Consider the following 19,260-nt stretch of genomic DNA (forward strand, 5'->3'; position numbering starts at 1 on the left):
AGCACTGTTCTAAGTGCTGGGGTAGATACAAGGGAATCAGGTTGTCGCACATGGGGCTCAAAGTCTTAATCCTCATTTTACAGATGAGGTAACTGAGACACAGAGAAGTTAAGTGGCTTGCCCAAGATCACACAGCAGACAAGTGGCGGAGCCAGGAATAGAACCCATGTCCTCTGCCTCCCAAGCCCGTGCTTTTTCCACTGAGCCATGCTGCTTCTCTTAACTTCATTATAGTTTACATCACCTCCATCCTCCTTGTCCCAGAAGCCTGCAATTTTGGTATTATCCTTAATTCTTCATTGCTTTTTAACTCCCACACTCAGCCTGTCGCTAAATTCTGCTGGTGTTTTTCTTCCTTGTTTTCCAGATCCATTCCTTCCTCTCCACCAAAATACCTACCATCTTGGTGCAGATGCTTATCATACCCCGCCTGGATTACTTTATCATCTTCCTCCTAGGTCTCCCTGGCTCCACTCTCTCTGACTGAAGTCAACTGGGCTGGCTCTAAGCATTTTAATAACAATAGTAATTATAGTATCGGTTAAGCACTTACTACGTGCTAGGACCTGTACCAAGCCCTGGGGTGGAGACAAGCAAATGGAGTTGGATGCAGTCCCTGTCCCATATGGAGCTCATAGTCTCAACCCCCATTTTACAGATAACTGAGGCCCAGAGAAGTGAATCAACTTTCCCAAGGTCACACAGAAGACTAGTGGCGGAGCTGGCATTAGAACCCATGACCTTCTGACTCCCAGGCCCGTGTTCAATCCACTAGGCCATACTGCTTCTCCAGGAAATCTTCCCAGGAAATTCCCTTTGTTCCTGGTTTGGAAAGTGGACGAGTGGATGTGTACAACTTCTCTAGCCTTCTGACCCTTCTCTCCAGCACCAAGCAGTTCCCATGGGCACCAGCCCAGTGGACTTCCCAGGACTTTTTGGATCAGTCTTGGCCCCCATTCTAGGTTCCAATTAAAGAAGAACCTTCCCCTCCTCCTCCTGGGCCCCTCTTCAGCTCTCCAATCTTTCCCAGCAATATCTCCAGAGGAGATCTCCTGCCTCCTCTCAAATGCCACCCCTTCCAAATGCACATCAGACCCCATTCCTTCTCACTTTATCAAAACTCTTGCCCCTTCCCTCCTTTCTCCTTAACAGCCATCTTCAACTGTTCACCCTCCAATAGCTTCTTCCCCACTGCCTTCAAACATGTCCACGCCTCCCCCATCTTAAAAACAACCCCTCCCTTGACCCCACAGCTCCCTCCAGTTGTCGTCCCATCTCCCTCCTACCTTTCCTCTCCAAACTCCTTGATCGAGTCGTCTGCACCTGCTGTCTCAAATTCCTCTCCTCCAATTCTCTCCTGGATCCCTCCAATCTGGCTTCCCTCCCCTTCACTCCACTGAAACTCCCCTCTCAAAGGTCACCAGTGATCTTCTTCTTGCCAAATCCAACAGCTCCTAATCCTCAACCTCTCAGCTGCCTTTGACACTGTGGACCACCCCCTTCTCCTGGACACATTATCCAATCTTGGGTTCACTGACTCTGTCCTCTCCTGGATCTCCTCTTATCTCTCAGGCCACTCATTCTCAGTCTCCTTTGCGGGTTCCTCCACTCCCTCCCACCCCCTAACTGTGGGGGTCCCTCAAGGTTCAGTTCTCAATCGCTTTCTATTCTCCATCTACCCTCATTCCCTTGGAGAATTCATTCCTCCCACGGCTTCAAATATCTTAATGCGGATGACAACCAAATCTACAACTCCTCTCCTGATCTCTCCCCCTCTCTCTAGGCTCGCATCTCCTCCTGCCTTGGGGACGTCTCTACTTAGATGTCCTCCCATCACCTCAAACTTAATATGTCCAAAACAGAGCTCCTTATCTTCCCACACAAACCCTGTCCTCTCCTGGACATTCCCATCACTGTAGACGACATCACCATCCTTCCCGTCTCAGAAGCCCATAACCTTGGCATTATCCTTGAATCTGCTCTCTCATTCAATCCACATATCCAATCTGTCACCAAATCCTGTTCTCACCTTCACAACATTGCTAAGATCTGGTACCACGTTATTACAATCACTTATCCTACCCCACCTAGATTACTGCATCAGCCTCCTCTCTGACCTACCAACCTCCTGACTCTCCCAACTCCAGTCCATACTTCACTCCACTGCCTGGATTATCTTTCTACAGAAACGTTCAGGACACGTAACCCACCTCCTCAAAAATCCCCAGCGGTTGCCTATCCACCTCTGTATCAAACCAAAACTCCTCACCATTGGATTTAAAGGACTCCATTACCTTGCCCCCTCCTACCTCACCTTGATCCTCTCCATCTACAAACCAGCCAGCACACTTCACTCCTCCGGTGCTAACCTTCTCACTGTGCCTCGATTTCGCCTGTCTTGCCGCCGACCCCTGGCCCATGTCCTACCTCTTGCCTGGAATGCCCTCCCTCCTCACATCCACCAGACAATTACTCTCCACCCCTTCAAAGCCTTACTGAAGGCACTTCTCCTCCAAGAGTCCTTCCCAGACTAAACCCCATTTTCCTCAGCTCCCACTCCCTTCTGCGTCGTCCTGACTCGCTCCCTTTGCTCTTTCCCCCTCTTCTGGTCCCACAGCACTTACGTATATCCCTGTAATTTTATTTATTTAGATTGATGTCTGTTTATTTGTATTGATGTCTGTCTCCCCGGCCCCAGACTGTGAGCTTGCTGTGGGCAGGGATTGCTGTATTGTACTTTCCCAAGTGGTTAGTATAGTGCTCTGTGCACAAGAAGCACTCAATAAATATGACTGAATGAATAAAAAACTGATCAATCCACTCCAAATCGAGAATCAATGCGGGTTTTTAAATCCAGATTTATCTGTATGAGGGAGCAGTATTATCAATCCACTCATTACTTAGTCATATCTTTAGACATCTCAAGTTGATTCTCAGCATCCCCTTGATTCTATTTATTGTGATTATGTTGTCTTGTTTTTGTCTGTCTCCTCCGATTAGACTGTGAGCCCGTTATTGGGCAGGGATTGTCTCTATCTGTTGCCAAATTGTACATTCCAAGCGCTTAGTACAGTGTTCTGCACATAGTAAGCGCTCAATAAATATTGTTGAATGAATTTCTAATTGAGTTCTGCTGTCTGGATGCCATTTGTTTTGGGTGGGGGTCCAATTTAAATCCATGTCCCTACACTCTGAAAGCCATTTGAATCCTGTAGCGCTGAATAGGTAACTGAGGTTAAGATTCGGCTTCCTGCATTTCCCTACTCCTGGCTGAAAGGTTTCTTTGCACGCCTGTAGTGTATCGGGAGTCCCATTTGGTATTGAATTGGTACAACAAATCCAATACTCCTGAAGGTTGTCCAGCTATTTACATTGATTGGTTATGTAAGTTCAGACTACTAGGATGAGGTAAGGTCAGCGTTAATTCCAGGAGAAAAGAAAAGCTCTCAGGGCTAAGCATCTCTCCGTGCGTCCCTCCTCTCTTATCCTGCTTCTCTCCCATAGAAAGCACAACCATTTCCCTCTAATTAGGCTGCCAAGAGGATGCAGGAGCATTAGACCCACTCAGCCACGCCGGCCGGCTCCCAGCTGGCCCCATTTCCTATCCGTTTTCGGTAGTGAAAGCCGACGTGTGAGAGGTGAACAAAGGAGAACCGAGGCACACCTTGTGCTGTGAGGGGCCGTTCCTGGCGAACGCCTACAGACCCTCCCCGCTCCCTCGGCCTGCGGCTGCCTGCTTCTTCTTTCTTCGGTTAAATGACTGTTCTTCCTTTGGGGAAATATTTCATAAACGCAAATCAGGGAGGCAGGATTCAGTTGCCATGGTTCACATAAGGTCGCTATTGTTTTGCTATAACGAACCTGGGAGTTTTTCTTAATGCTCTCATACCTTTTTATCAGTCTTAGGAAAAGCTCAGAGTAAAACCAACAGCCCTCCTCCTTTCTGATGCCTCAATTTTGTCTACAGTTCCGCAGTTTCCGAGAGTGAGTCAAACATTGAAAGCTCACCCACGGAACCTTGGTATAAACGTCCAACCTCACAGAATGATGCTAATTTTTTTGTCACCTTTAAAATACAGAACAGGCACTGTGTATGTGTAAATACAGTCTAAGTGAAATAGGTCCAGTGGAGCAAGTTTTAAAATTAGATTTGGATTATCTTGAGGTTTTTTTGTTTGTTTTTTAAATGGCATTTGTTAAACGCTTACTATGTGCCAAACACTGCACTAAGCACTGGGGTAGATATAAGCTAATCAGTTTGGACTCAGAATTCCACCCACATTGCCTGCCTAAGCATTTCAGAGAAATAAGAGGATGGGTCCCCAAGAGAAACCTATGCCCGGTTGAAGTAGTAGATTGCTTTTCTAATGGTTTAAAGAACACTTGTATTATGCTGCGGAGTCATCTCTGACCCATAATGGACACATCTCTCCCAGAACGTCCCACTCTCCACCTGCGATCATTCTGGTAGTGTGTCCATAGAGTTTTCTAGGCAAAAATACAGAAGTAGTTTACCTTGGCCTTGTTCCGCGCATTAAACTTGAGTCTCCACCCTTGACTCTCTCCTGTACTGCTGCTGCCCAGCACAGGGGAGTTTTGACTTGTAGCAGATTGCCTTCCACTGGCTAGCCACTGCCCAAGCTGGGAATGGAATGGGTATGCCTCTGCATCACCCACCGCCCCCAAAGCTAAAACTGGTAAAGTACTGGAAACTTTCCAGTTGCAATCCTGAGAGGGGCTATAGAACACTGCTCATTCCAAATAGGCTGGCATTCACATAAAATAATTTCCCAAACCATCATTTCAACGGATGAATTCACTACAGCAGCTCAGAAAAGATTCTCGGCACCCCTCAAGTTACAGTGACTCCATAACACAATTTGGGGATACATTGAGTATTATTTTATACTTCAACCTGGACCACAACCACCCATGATTCAACCCCCTAAAGTACAACCACCCTGGCAAATCAACTAAATATTATTTGACATCTTACGCTATGCAAAAACCCAAGCACGTTTGTTAAGTGCTAAGTGTCAAGCCCTATACTAAATGCTGGGCTAGATACAAGATAATCAAGTCCCACGTTGGGCTAACAGTCTAAGTAGGGGGGAGAACAGGTATTGAATTCCCATTTTGCAGATGAGAGAACTGAGACTCAGAGAAGTTAAATCATTTAGCTTGACTTGCTCGAGATCACACAGCAGACAAGGGGTGGAGTTGGGATTAGAACCCAGGTCCTCAGACTCCCAGGCCTGTCCTCTTTCCACTAGGCCATGTTGCTTTTCTTTAGTTGCCACTGTTTTTACGAGATGTTCTTCCCCTCGACTCTGTGGTTGCCATTGTCCATGGCTGCATCAACCAGCTACTTTCCTCGCTCCATTTTTCCATTTCTGCCCAAACTCTCAAATGGGTAGAATAAACCCAAGTGTTTGTACAGTGCTCTGCACACAGTAAGTGCTCAAAAAATACCACTGATTGATATAAGCCCACTACCAAATTTCCTCCTTTTTAACTCCCTTCTTGACACTCTGCAATCTGTTTTCCACCTGCTTCACTCCACCGAGACTACACTTTCCAAGATCACCTATGGTCTTTTGCTTGTCAAATCCCACAGATTGACTCCTTGTCCTCTCAGCTGCCTTCTACGCTATGAATCATTCTCTTCTACTGGAAGCATTAGTGAACATTGGTTTTTCTCCCACAATTCTCTTTTTCTGGTTATTCCTGACCAGTCTCTTTCACCAACTCTTCTTCTGCTTCTCAATCCCAAACTGTGGGTGTTTCCCTAGGGTTCCATTCTGAGTTCCCATCTCTACTTAATCTATGCTAACCTCCTTGGGGAGCTTAAAATGCTCCCATGGCTTCAATTATCACCTCTATGCTTACAACTCCCCAATCTACTTTGCTTCCCTGAACCCTCTCCTTCTTTGTAATCTTGCATCTCCTTCGGCCTCCCGGGCATCTTGAAATGTCTGACCAATACCTCAAGCTCAATATGTCTGAAAATGAGCTTCTCATCTTCTCTCTTAAACCTTTTTAAAATTGTATTTGTTAAGTGCTTACTATGTGCAAAGTACTGAACTAAGCACTGGGGCATGTACAAGTTAATGGACCTCTGATTCCCAGGCCCATGTTCTATCCTCTATACAAAGAGACCCATTCCCTTCCCACAGCGAGCTTTGTTGACCTTTTAATAATAATAATAATAATAATGTTGGTATTTGTTAAGCGCTTACTATGTGCCGAGCACTGTTCTAAGCGCTGGGGTAGACACAGGGGAATCAGGTTGTCCCACGTGGGGCTCACAGTCTTAATCCCCATTTTACAGATGAGGTAACTGAGGCACCGAGAAGTTAAGTGACTTGCCCAAAGTCACACAGCTGACAAGTGGTAGAGCCGGGGTTCGAACCCATGACCTCTGACTCCAAAGCCCGTGCTCTTTCCAGTGAGCCACGATGCTTCTCTACCCTTCCTTCTGCCTGGAACTCCTTCCTCTTTCTTATCTGGCAGACCACTGCTCTTCCCATCTTTAAAACCCTTCTGCAATCACAACTCACCTTCCTTGGTTAACTGCCATTTCAGCACTTCCACATCACCCAAGCACTTGCTGTTACACCCACACCGTAGTACTGATGTACATATTTTCATACCCTATTGCTTCCTCCTACCTTTAATTTACCTGCCTCCCATCCTATATTGTAAATTCCTTGCGGGCAGGAATCATGTCTGCTAATTCTAATGTACTTTCCCAGATGCTCAGTCTAGCAAGCTGAATCCAGCAGGTTCTCAATAAATACTATTGACTGATTGACTGATGAAGGTCTCCCTGCCACTAGCTGACATTTGGGGATTTAGAAGTCTTGAATCATTAAGAAAACAAATTAATTTGCAAACCCACTTGAAGAAAATCCTAGTGGAGAGAGGATTGCAAAATCTGCACAGGTGTGCAGAAGGTGTTAGCTGCTATGAAGGTCTTTACAAAGACAAGAAGAAGTCTGTTGTATAGCCAAAGGACTACCACCACAGTCAACAGAACAAGTTTCTGCTTCTGCATACTCCCACGAAGGCCCATAATCATTCCTCAACTCCTTATTTATTTAATGTTGTGCTTAGAATTACTTTAAAGAGAATTAAGCAATAGTGGTATTTAATGCGACTATATATTGGCACATAAAGGAGAAGGAGCGTGGCTTAGTGGAAAGAGCCCGGGCTTGGGAGTCAGAGATAATGGGTTCAAATTCCAGCTCTGCCACTTGTCAGCTGTGTGACTTTGAGGAGGTCACATAACTTCTCTGTGCCTCAGTTACCTCATCTGGAAAATGGGGACTGAGACTGTGAGCCCCACATGGGACAACCTGATTACCTCGTATCTACCCCAGTGCTTAGAACAGTGCTTGGCACATAGTAAGTGCTTAGCAAATACCATTATCATTGTTATTATCATATATATTATTTTGCCAGGGCTTTTGCAATGAATCCCACTTATCACCTGTAAGTCCAAGGAGAAATGTGTCCTTCACATTAGCCATTCACGATGCATTACCGTTTTAAGGAACATAACCCCGCTGTACTGGGTTCATTTCTTTCTTTCTCTCTGTTGCCCTCTGACATCATGAGAATTAAAGAAGCTGGATACCTTGTCCTGCCTTACGCCTCCACAGGGAGTGACCCTAAGCCAAGGTCTCTCCAGATGCTGTATTCAATGTGTAGTCTTAAAAATTAGACTCAAGAGCATTCCTACATAAACCATCTTTATGCCCTCCCCAGAGTGTAAGCTCACTGTGATGTCTACCAACTGTGTACTCTCCCGAGCGCTTAGTACAGTGCTCTGCACCCAATAAGCACCTAATAAATCTGACCGATCGATTGATTGATCCACTGAAATGGATGCTAGGGATTTGCTCTGGGAGCCAGGAATCAGGCTGTGTAATCTCACCTCCAGTCCAGGGAAGCTGGTATATGACTAGTGGTGAGCCAATCCTCACAGAGTTTACTGTCAAGAAGCTCAGTAATAACATCGCAAGTGCCTCTTCAGAGCAAAGAAATGATAATAATAATGATATTTGTTAAGCATTCACAATATATCAGGCACTGTTCTAAGCACTGGTATGGATACAAGCAAATCGGGTTGGACACAGTCCTTTGTCCCACATGGGGCTCACGGTCCCAATCCCCATTTTCCAGATGAGGTCGCTGAGGCCCAGGGAAGTGAAGTGACTTGGCCAAGGTCACACAGAACGTAAGTGGCAGAGCTGGGATTAGAACCCATGACCTTCTGACTCCCAAATCTGTGCTCTATCCACTACGCCATACTGCTTCTCTACAGGCACAGAGAATGGGGACCTCTTCAAGGAAATGTCTCTACCAATTCTGTTGTATTGTACTCTCCCAAGCACTTAGTACAGTGCTCTGCACACAGTTAAGTGCTCAATAAATATAATTGATGTTGATTGATAAGTACCATTGATTATTATTATACAGTGTCTGTTAGTGGTCAGCCACCACCACAAAGACTAGTTGTATATAAATGATCTTTTAAATGGTATTTGTTAAGCACTTACTTTGTGCCAGGCACTCTACTAATTACGGAGGTAGGTACAAGCTAATCAGATTGGATGCGGTCCATGTCCCACATGGGGCTCGCAGTCTTAATCCCCATTTTCTAGATGAGATAACTGAGTCACAGAGAAGTGAAGTGACTTGCCCAAGGTCACACAGCAGACATGTTGATGGCCCAGGAACAGAACCCAGTTCCTTCTGACTCCCAGGCCTATGTTCTATCCATTGGGCCTCGCTGCTTTTCCAATCAGTTGATTGATGCAGCAATTACGGTGAACGATTCCAAGTCGACACTTTGAAGAACTCCACGATTTGACCGAAGGGAGGCCCAAAGAGACCTGAGATGGGACATGCATATCAGAGAGGAAACATTCATGATCAACGGTGAGTTGCCAAAGTTCAAGAGAACCAGGCAGTGCCTAATTTGTAATAATAAAACCAGGTGAGCAGAAGCAAAAACTGCAGACTCATAACAGGAAACGGCAGGCTCTAAGGTGCTAGGGTTGAGCCTCGGAAAGACCCAGGGAAAATTAAGCACTGGGTCCCGGCTAGGCCAACCTACACCAAACCAAAGACTTCTACTCATCACCAAAGTAGTGAAAAGGCCCAGTGAACACCATCACAGCACCAGTGAAGGGTGCACTTGGACCCACCTTCATCCCAAACTAAGCGGGGAGGGTTGGGGGTGGATCCGATTGGGATCGCAACAACCCCTCAGTGATTTCCTGAAATCAATTTTTGAGATCGAGAAAGCTCAGAGAACCCACCATTGTTCCAAGACAAGGAAATCACCATATGATTCAGAGTAAATCATCGCTCTAGTGGTATGAAGCAGAGCTGTATGAAAGGCTCAGGGCTGTTCAACCTAGTCTTTCCTTCCGGTCAGAGGCCGCGAGGGTGCGACAAGAGACAGCTGGTATTATAATACACTTTTGATCATCCAGGAAACTCTTCCAACTCAACAAGCTGACGAGTATCATCAAAAATCCTTGACACAGTCACCCAGAAGCAACTGCATGCTGATGACTGGGCTCTGAAGGGATAGATACAAGAACGCGTGTGGATGATAATGAAATACTTAACGGAATCAGCACAGGGCTCTGGATGGCAATAAGGTATGTACTAGCATGCACTCGGAATAGAATACACACACAACCAAAGGTGAATGCAGCCAGTCAAATTTTGTTACCTAGGCGGCGAACGTTCAACGATACGGTGATAGCGGCGAACCGTGCAACGGAACAGTAGAAAACACAAAGAGGTGGAAAACACTAAGAAAGCTCTTCATGTCCTTAGGGAGGGGGCGAAATATAGTGTGTCCACCATGTAGCTTCCAGCTTCACTCTACTCCAAAGGGTCAGTCCTGGACAAGGTTCTCATAAAGAACATTATTGTTAATTAAGAACATTATTTTGTTAATGAAATGCACATCGCCTTAATTATATTTATTTGCTATTGTTTTAATGAGACGTTCATCCCCTTGATTCTATTTATTGCTATTGTTCTTGGCTGTCCGTCTCCCCCCGATTAGACTGTAAGCCCGTCATAGGGCAGGGACCGTCTCTATCTGTTACCTATTTGTACATTCCAAGTGCTTAGTACAGTGCTCTGCACATAGTAAGTGCTCAATAAATACTATTGAATCAATGAATGAATGAATTATTGACCATTTAGATGAAGATATCAAGAATATTCTCGTGTAATTTGCAAATTATAGTAAATCAAGCAGGATTATTTATATTTTAAAATAAAGTCAAAAGTGAAGGTACTTTTTAACACTTTGTTAAGTGCTTAATCGTGTCAGGCACTATGCTAAGTGTTTGGGTAGACAGAAGAAGAGAAGAAGCATGGCTTAGTGGAAAGAGCATGGGCTTGGGAGTCAGAGGACATGGGTTCTAATTCCAGCTCCACCACTTGTTGCTGTGTGAACTTGGGCAAGCCGCTTAACTTCTCTGTGCCTTAGTTACCTCATCTGTTAAATGGGGATTAAGACTGTGAGTCCCATGTGGGACAACCCGATTATCTTGTATTTACCCCAGAGTTTAGAACAGTGCTTGGCACATAGTAAGCATTTAACAAATACCATCATTATTATTATTCTAATACGGGGTTGGGCATGGTCCATGTCCCACATGGGGCTCACAGTTTTAATCCCCATTTTACAGATGAGGTAACTGAGGCATGGAGAAGTTAAGTGACCTGCCCAAGGTCATATCATACAGCAGACAAGAGATCCTGGAAGGAGCATTTTGAAGACCTTCTTAATCATGATTAAGACAATATATGCAACGCCATTCCACGAGAACCAGAGATGACTTAAGCATTCTAATAATCCTCAGTGATGTTGAGGATGATGGTGAAGATGACGAAGAATGCCAAATCTTTAATTTTGCATTCCTGTGTTGTACCCTCAAGCACAGTGGCAGGATGGTATACTGATTGGGACTGGGCTTATATACAGTCCTGACTTCTGTTGAATTCTACTCTTCCAAGTGCTTAGTACAGTGCTCTGCACACAGTAAGCTCTCAATAAAGATAGAGAATTGATAGATTGATTTGACAGTGACGGAGAAAGGGTCCAATGGGGCACCTTCAATTCTGACTCGACCCACCTTACTGTTGTCAAGAGTCCAAGGAGCCTAGCAAACGTCTAAGGGCAGCAGCCAGCCCAGCAGCTGTCAACTCCTAATCTATTAAAGGGTGCTGATTATTGTAGTGCAAGGAACCCATTTCCCCTTTGTTTGTGTTGTTTCTAAAGTAGATATCTTAAATCGTTAGCACTTCTTTCCAACTTGAGAAGCAGCATGGCCTAGTGAATAGAGCATGGGCTTAGGAGTCAGCTTCCCTAGTGCCAACCTACTCACCGAAACTTGATCTTGTTTATCTAGCCGCCGACCTCCCGCCCATGTCCTGTCTCTGGCCTGGAACACCCTCCTTCTTCATATCCAATAGATGATCACTCTCCCGACCTTCAAAGCCTTATTGAAGGCATGGCTCTTCTAAGACGACTTCTTTGACTAAACCTTCATTTTCCCTTCACCATCTCCCTTCTGCATCACCCTTGAACTTGGATTTTCACCCTTCATTCATCACTCCCTCAGCCCCACAGCACTTATGTACCTATCTGTAATTTAATTTATTTATACTAATGTCTGTCTCCCTCTCTAGACTGTAAGCTCGTTGTGGGAAGGGAACATGCGTACCATCTTGCCTGCCCACTCTGTTGTATTGTATTGTTCTCTCCCAAGTACTTAGTACAGTGGTTTGCACACAGTAAGTGCTCAATATGATTGATTGATTGAGAGGAGCGAGAACAAGGAGAGGGATGATTGACTTCATGTCAATGGTCAGGCGTTTCTGATTGAAGTAGAGAGGAATGAGTAAACACTGGAAGTTTTTGAGGAGTGGGGAGACATGGGTAGAATGTTGTTTTAAGAAACTGATCTGGGGAGGGCTGAGAAGAGGCTGATGCAGTAGTAGAATTAGGATACCATGAGTGTTTGAAGCAGAGAAGTGGCAGTTTGGATTGACAGGAAGAGTAGGTTCTGGAGATACTATGGAGAAAGAAATGACAGAATTTTGCTATAGACTGAATATTCCAGTTGAAAGAGAGGAGTCGAGGATAATGTTAAGGTTAACGGCTTGAAAGATTAGGGGAGGATGGCGGTGTTCTCAACCGTGTTAAGTTAGTAAGGTTGGAGGAGAGGATTTGGGAGGAAATTTTATTCATAATGTCTGTCTCGCCCTCTAGACTGTAAACTCATTATGAGCGGGGAACATTTCTGCTAATTCTGTGGCATTACACTTGCCCAAGTTCTGAGAACAGTGCTCTGCACACAGTAAGTGCTCAATAAATACCACTGATGGATTGATTCATAGGAAAGATGAGGAGTTCCCAAAACATATTCATTCCCCTGAGCTTTTCCCACATCCTCAGAGGACATGCTGCCAAAGTCTCCTCTCCATTACTGCATGGAGTCATGCAGATAACATAGAAGCCAGTGATGTGCCAAATTACCGAGAGGCTAGGGTAACCTCAAGAGTACCAGGGGAAATGACACCTTATAGGTGGCCAGTTAGGTATGATGACTCCAAGGAGTGGCACTCTGTCGAAGTACAGACATTACTGCTTTGGAACTGGAAAATTAAATTGCTGCATTTTGGCTGGAGTTATTGAAAACAAAGTCACTGCTCTGATAATTAAACAATCTCAAACATGAAAACCACTCTGTGTAATTTAATAAGTAAGCTACTTAAGTCTTACAGAAAATCACCATTTAGACCAGATTTTGTGTCATATTAGCAAATTTGATTTTCATTAATGCAAAATGAATGCATTATATGGAGCACTATCACATCGTATTAATGATATGATGGCAAATAGTATTCACTGGTTGCTAAGTAACATGAAGCTCCTCTAATGATCTTTTCTGTACTTCAGAGGCTGTAGAAGAAGATGCCAGCACTCTGAGGATATTTCCCCTTATCTTGGCAACTGTATCTCCTGGAATAAAAAAAATGGGGGCTGGGAAAGGATGGTTATAATCTTCTGTGGCAAAGATATACTTCTATCCTTGAGGAGGAGCTCACAATCCATATTTTCTTTCATTTGTTGGAGTAGTCAATGGGCTTCCTATGAGACCAGGATGAGGTTATCGTATCTTTACATCTTGTCTTGTCTTATGCCTTCCAGTCATTTCCAACCCACAGCGACAGCACGGACACATCTCTTCCAGAATGCCCCACTTTCCTTCTGCAATCGTTCTGGTAGTGTATCCAGAGAGTTTTCTTGGTAAATTATGGAAGTGGTTTACCATCGCCACCTTCCGCGCAGTAAACTTGAGTCTCCACCCTCGATTCTCTCCCGTGCAACTGCTGCCCAGCATGGGTGAGTTTTGACTTGTAGCAGATTGCCTTCCACTCGCTAGCCACTGGCCAACTAGGAATGGAATGGACAGGCCTCTACTTGACTCTGCCTCCCATAACCGAGACTGGTAGAGTACTGGAAACTCTCCAGGTGCGACTCTGAGAGGCGTTTCTGTTCATGGTGAACCCTAAAGTTAGGATAAGGCAAAACCAGATGCCTCTATTTACATTTCATCTCTATTAGTGAGGCGCTGAGTGGGCAAGTTTTAAGTCCCAAAGCTCCTTGTGGAGTATAGAAAGCTAAAATATGATAATTTCTCTCCATGCACTGATCTTTTAGAACTTTCATTTAGAGGATACTTCATTTACAGATAGGAATCCATTTTATGGCAAACCAAACCCATGGAGGCAGGTCTGAAATATAATTTCAATGAAGAGAAGTATGCAGAGCATGGAATTGAATTTCATCCCTTCGTCTTTCTCGTTATCCATAAAAAGATGCTTTGTAACTGGTGGTGCTACGGGCTCCCATCAGGAAAAATAGGTAAGTCTCAAACTTAAGAATTCAGGACCTAGAACTTGCACAGAGAAATTGATTACGCTGGCAGGAAATGTACCCAGTCTGTTTTACGTGTTTTCTGAGCCAAGTTAGAAATGACTGTGTTCGTTGTACTAACCTTTAATATAAAAACCTTGTCAAATTTAAAAGTGTTGTCAGTTTCAAATCTCTTTCTGTTCAGGCATCTCCCCTGAAAACTTAACTTTACAGTGCAAACATGTTAAATAGTCAGAGGTCCCTGAAGATGTGCACAGCACTATATGACTTATGTACATATCTGTAATTTTATTTGTACTGCTGTCTGTCTCCTCCCCTCTAGACTGTGAGCTCATTATAGGTAGGGACTGTCACTGTTTATTGTCGTAGTGTACTTTCCCAAGCACTTAGTCCAGTACTCTGCACACAATAAGCACTCAATAAATATGATTGAATGAATGAATGGATGTGCTTGCCTGCTTTATTATTATTATTATTATTATTATTAAATTTTTAAGTGCTTTCTATGTGTCAAGCACTGTTCTAAGCGTTGGGGTAGATACAAGTTAATCAGGTTGGGCACAGTCTCTTTTCCACATGGCGCTCACATTCATTCATTCATTAATTCATTTATTCAATTATTCAGTTATATATCAAGTCTAAGTCGGTCTCATCTTCACCACATTGTTAAGATCTGCCCTTTCCTCTCCATCCAAACTGCTAACACTTCAATACAATCACTCATCCTGTCCCGACTGGATTACTGCATCAGCTTCCTTCCCAATCTCCCAACCTCCTGTCTCTCTCCACTTCAGTCCACACTTCACTCCACTGCCCGGATTATCTTTCAACAGAAACGTTCAGGGCATGTCACTCCCTTCCTCAAAATCTCCAGTGGTTGCCCATCCACCTCCATAGAAAATAAAAACTCTTCACTATTGGCTTTAAAGCTCTTCATCACCTTGCCCCTCCTTACCTGAACTCCCTTCTCTCCTTCTACACTCCAGCCCGCACACTCAGCTCCTCTGGTTCTAACCTTCTCACTGTGCCTCGATCTCACCTGTCTCACCGCTGACCCCTGGACCACCTCCTACCTCTGGCCTGGAACGCCCTCCCTCCTCAAATCCGCCAAACAATCACTCTTCCCCACTTCAAAGGCTTATTGAAAGCTCACCTCCTCCAAGAGGCCTTCCCAGACTAAGCCCCCTTTCCCTCAGCTCCCCCTCTCTTCCCCGTCACCTCGACTCTCTCCCTTTGCTCTTCCTCCACCCCCGCCCCACGACACTTATATATATATATGTATATATCTATAATTCTATTTATTTGTATTGATGCCTGTTTACTTCTTTTGATGCCTGTCTCCTCCCTTTTAGACCGTGAGCCCGTTGTGGACAGGGATTGTCTCTGTTGCTGAATTGTACTTTCCAAGTGCTTAGTACAGTGCTCTGCACACAGTAAGTGCTCAATGAATACAGTTGAATGAATGAATGAATCAACTCAGTGGGGCTCACAGCTCATCTCTGACGCTGCCTCTGGGAAGATGCCTTACACAGCCCGTAGCATCCATTTTTGGAGAACAGCCTTGATTGGAAATGGGTGCTTTATATCCCACTGAATAGAATTCATTCGGGGTCCTGGAGGGTTTTTGAGCTTGCATCCTCCTAGTGGAAAAAGCACTGAGCTGGGAGTCAGGAGACTCGCTCCACCAATGGCCTACTGTGTGATCTTGGGTAAGTCACTTAATCTTTCCATGCCTCAGTCTCCTCATCTGAAAAACGGGGATAAGATGGCCTCCGATCTTCATGTGGGACCTGGACTGTGTCTGATCTCATAATCTTCTATCTACCCCTTGTTTAGCATAAACACTTAATAAATGTGACAATTATTATATTATTATTATTCAATAATAATAATTATACAGAGGACTATCCTAACCTGGGAAAACATTTGAAGCTTTGTTCAACTACCACACATTTGAAACACACAGCTCACAATGACTGTCACTTTGGTTGGTGAGAGGCAGGGGATTAATCAGGTTAACAATACAGGAAGGGAATCTTATCAGGCCCCCATTAAATTTACAGCATGCCATCCATTTTCCTCTTTCACCTGGATTTGCTTCTAATCATTCGACTATGGATTATTAATGCTGTGATTCTTTGGGAACACAGTGAGGCAGCTCTGTACTCGATTGGGCCTTCAGAGCCCACGGCACGAACCTCAGGGTAGCCCGCCGAGTGAAGGCAGAGCTGTTTGCTGGAGAGAATGTCTAACTCAGGCGATGTTTCGCTCCTGGCCCCAGTAAGCTCTTTCCAGGAAGCCCCAGTAAGAGTTGAGGAAGGGATTTGCGGAGGTGAAGAGCTATTGTTTCTGCCCACTTTCCCACTTACTGAGCACTTACAGCTTGGAGCCAGCTGGTCCAGAGAAGGATCGGGGCGATGAGATAAATGAGCTCCGGGAGCTTCTCAAACTCAGATGCAGCTCACGAAGCCCCTGGGCTTTCCCAGATCCCTGATGGCCCGCCCTCAGCCCCGATTTCTGGGAAGTAGGATGGGGTGCTGATCTCTGTCTTTTTCACCTTTTGACTGTTTCAGGCAGGGCCTGAGGAAAGCTCATTGCAAAAGGATCAACCATTCGGTAGAGTGTTCTGCACCCAGTAAGCACTGAGTAAACAGCACTGATCGATTGATATGCGGGCTACGTCCTTTTAAAACATGAAATCCAGCTGGGGCAGTTTCAAATTCTCTCTGGTCAATTTTTTAGTCCTTTCCCACATGATAAGGGTATGGGGGTGGGACCAGTCTCCACCACAGGTGCCCATGTTCATCCAATAACATGGCACTGGGGTTATGTTGTTAGGGTGTGAAGCACCTGGTGGTCATCGAAGCTCTAAGCTTTAAGGACCCCTGTGGTCATGCAGGGCCCTGTTCTGGGCTTCAAGCTTCACCGAAGGGATCCAAACCAGAATATTCCCAAGTCCAGGGGAGGGAAGATGGTGGACGGTTGGATGGATGGATGGATGAGGCACTTCTGACACAGCCCCCCAGAGGAGACTTCTAAATGGGAAACAGTCTCACCCAGTTCTCCCTGCAGTGGCTGCAACTAAAGCCAACTCTCCGAGGCATCCATATTCTTTGCAACCTGGGCCGCTGTACATACTTTGAGCCCTGGAGCATGGAAACTTGGCTGCAGTCCTCTTGTGCCTATGATCCTCTGTCAGCTGCTTGGTTAGGACCATGCAGGGAGCCAGGTTTTCTGAGAAGCAGCTATTTCTTCCTGCCTTTAGGACATCCCCACTTGGATGTCACACTGACTCCTAAAACTTAACATGTCCAAAACAGAACTCTTCAAATTTCCAAATCCTGTCCTTTGCCTGTCTTTAACATCACTGTAGACACCGCCACCACCTTCCCCTTCCCTGTTTCACAAGCCCCTTTCTGTTATGGGACCCTGTCAGTTCTCCTTCACAACATTTCTAGAATCCACCCTTTCCTCTCCATCCAAACTGATACCATGCAGATCCAAGAGCTTATCGTTTCCCATCCTGACTATTCATTCACTAGTATTTACTGAGCGCTTACTATGTGCAGAGCACTGTACTAAGCACTTGGAATGTACAATTCGGCAACAGATAGAGACAATCCCTGCCCATTGATGGGTTTACAGTCTAATATGTCTCCCCTGATTAGACTGTAAACCCAACAATGGGCAGGGATTGTCTATCAGGGGAGACAGACGGCCAAAAACAAGACAACTTAATCACAATAAATAGAATCAAGGGGTTGTACACCTCATCAACAAAATAAATAGGGTAATAAAAATATATACAAATGAGCACAGTGCTGAGGGGAGGGGAAGGAAGAGGGGGAGGAGCAGAGGAAAAGTGGGGGAAGGAGGCTTAACTGAGGGGAGGTGAAGGGAGGGCAGAGAGGGAGCAGAGGGAGCAGAAGGAAAAGGGGAAGCTCAGTCTGGGAAGGCCTCTTGGAGGAGGTGAGCTCTCAGTAGGGCTTTGAAGAGGGGAAGAGAGTTAGTTTGGCAGAGGTGAGGAGGGAGGGCATTCCGGGACAGCGGTAGGACGTGGGCCGGGGGTCGACGGCGGGATAGGCGAGAATGGGGGACGGTGAGGAGGTGAGCGGTGGCAGAGTAGTGGACCGTGTGGGGTGGGCAGTAGAAAGAGAGAAGGGAGGTGAGGTAGGAGGGGGCAAGGTGACGGAGAGCCTTGAAGCCCAGAGTGAGAAGTTTTTGTTTCGTGTGGAGGTTGATTAGGCCACCACTGGAGGATTTTAGGGAGGGGAGTGACATCCCCAGAGCGTTTCTGCAGGAAGATGATCCGGGCAGCAGAATGAAGAATAGACTGGAGCGGGGAGAGAAGACTGGAGCGGGGAGACAAGACTGGAGCGGGGAGAGAAGACTGGAGTGCGGAGAGAAGACTAGAGAGGGGAGAGCGGCGGGAGCGGGGCTGACTACTACATCAGCCTCCTCACTGGCCTCCCTGTCTGTATCCTGTCTCTCCTCTCTTTTGTCCATACTTCACTTTGCTGCCCAAATCAATAGAGAAGCAGCATGATCTAGTGAATAGAGCATGGACCTGGTAGTTAGAAGGACCTAGGTTCTATTCCTGGCTCCACCAATTGTCCTCTGTGTGAAGAACTGGGTTCTAATCCCAGCTCGGTCACTTGTCTGTTACGTGAGCTGGAGCAAGTCATTTAACTTCTCTGTAACTGCCTCAGGTACCTCCCTGTAAAATAGGGATTGAGACTGTGAGCCCCACGTGGGACAGAGACTGTGCCCTACCCAATTTCCCCGTATCCACTCCAGAGCTTAGTACAGTGCCTGGCACATAGGAGTGCTTAACAAATACCACAGTTATTATTATTTCTCTGGAAAAACGTTCAGTCCAAATCTCCCCGATCCTCAGAAACCTCCAGTGGTTGCCCACCCACCTCCACATCGAACAGAAACACTTACCATCGGTTTAAGACTCAATCAGCTCTCCCGCTCCTAGCTTTTCTTGCTGATCTCCTAGTTCAATCCAGCCTACACACTTCGCTTCTTTAGCACCAACCTACTAACTGTGCCACTACTTTGTCTGTCTTGCCACTGATCCCTTGCCCATGTCCTCATTCTGGCCTGGAACTCTCTCCCCCTTCATAGCCAACAGACCACTACTCCACCCACTTTCAAAACCATAGTAAAATCACATCTCCTGCAAGAGACCTTTCTTGACTAAGCCCTCATTTCTCTAAGCTATTCGCCTTCCCCACCCACTTGGGTCTGTACCCATTAAGCACTTTGAT

General features: G+C 45.5%; 1 protein-coding gene and 1 non-coding gene across 6 annotated transcripts in view; both read right to left on the reverse strand.

Moving 5' to 3' along the window:
- CFAP61 (cilia and flagella associated protein 61) overlaps window positions 1-19,260 on the reverse strand; it is a 315,110-nt gene that overhangs the window by 20,039 nt on the left and 275,811 nt on the right. The gene's annotated exons all lie outside the window — the stretch shown is intronic.
- On the reverse strand, window positions 13,461-13,597 carry LOC114817454. Its single transcript, XR_003765313.1, has one exon. It is a non-coding gene; the product is annotated as a small nucleolar RNA SNORA7 (small nucleolar RNA).

Source organism: Ornithorhynchus anatinus, chromosome 1 (assembly GCF_004115215.2).
Source record: "Ornithorhynchus anatinus isolate Pmale09 chromosome 1, mOrnAna1.pri.v4, whole genome shotgun sequence".
Taxonomy (NCBI): domain Eukaryota; kingdom Metazoa; phylum Chordata; class Mammalia; order Monotremata; family Ornithorhynchidae; genus Ornithorhynchus; species Ornithorhynchus anatinus.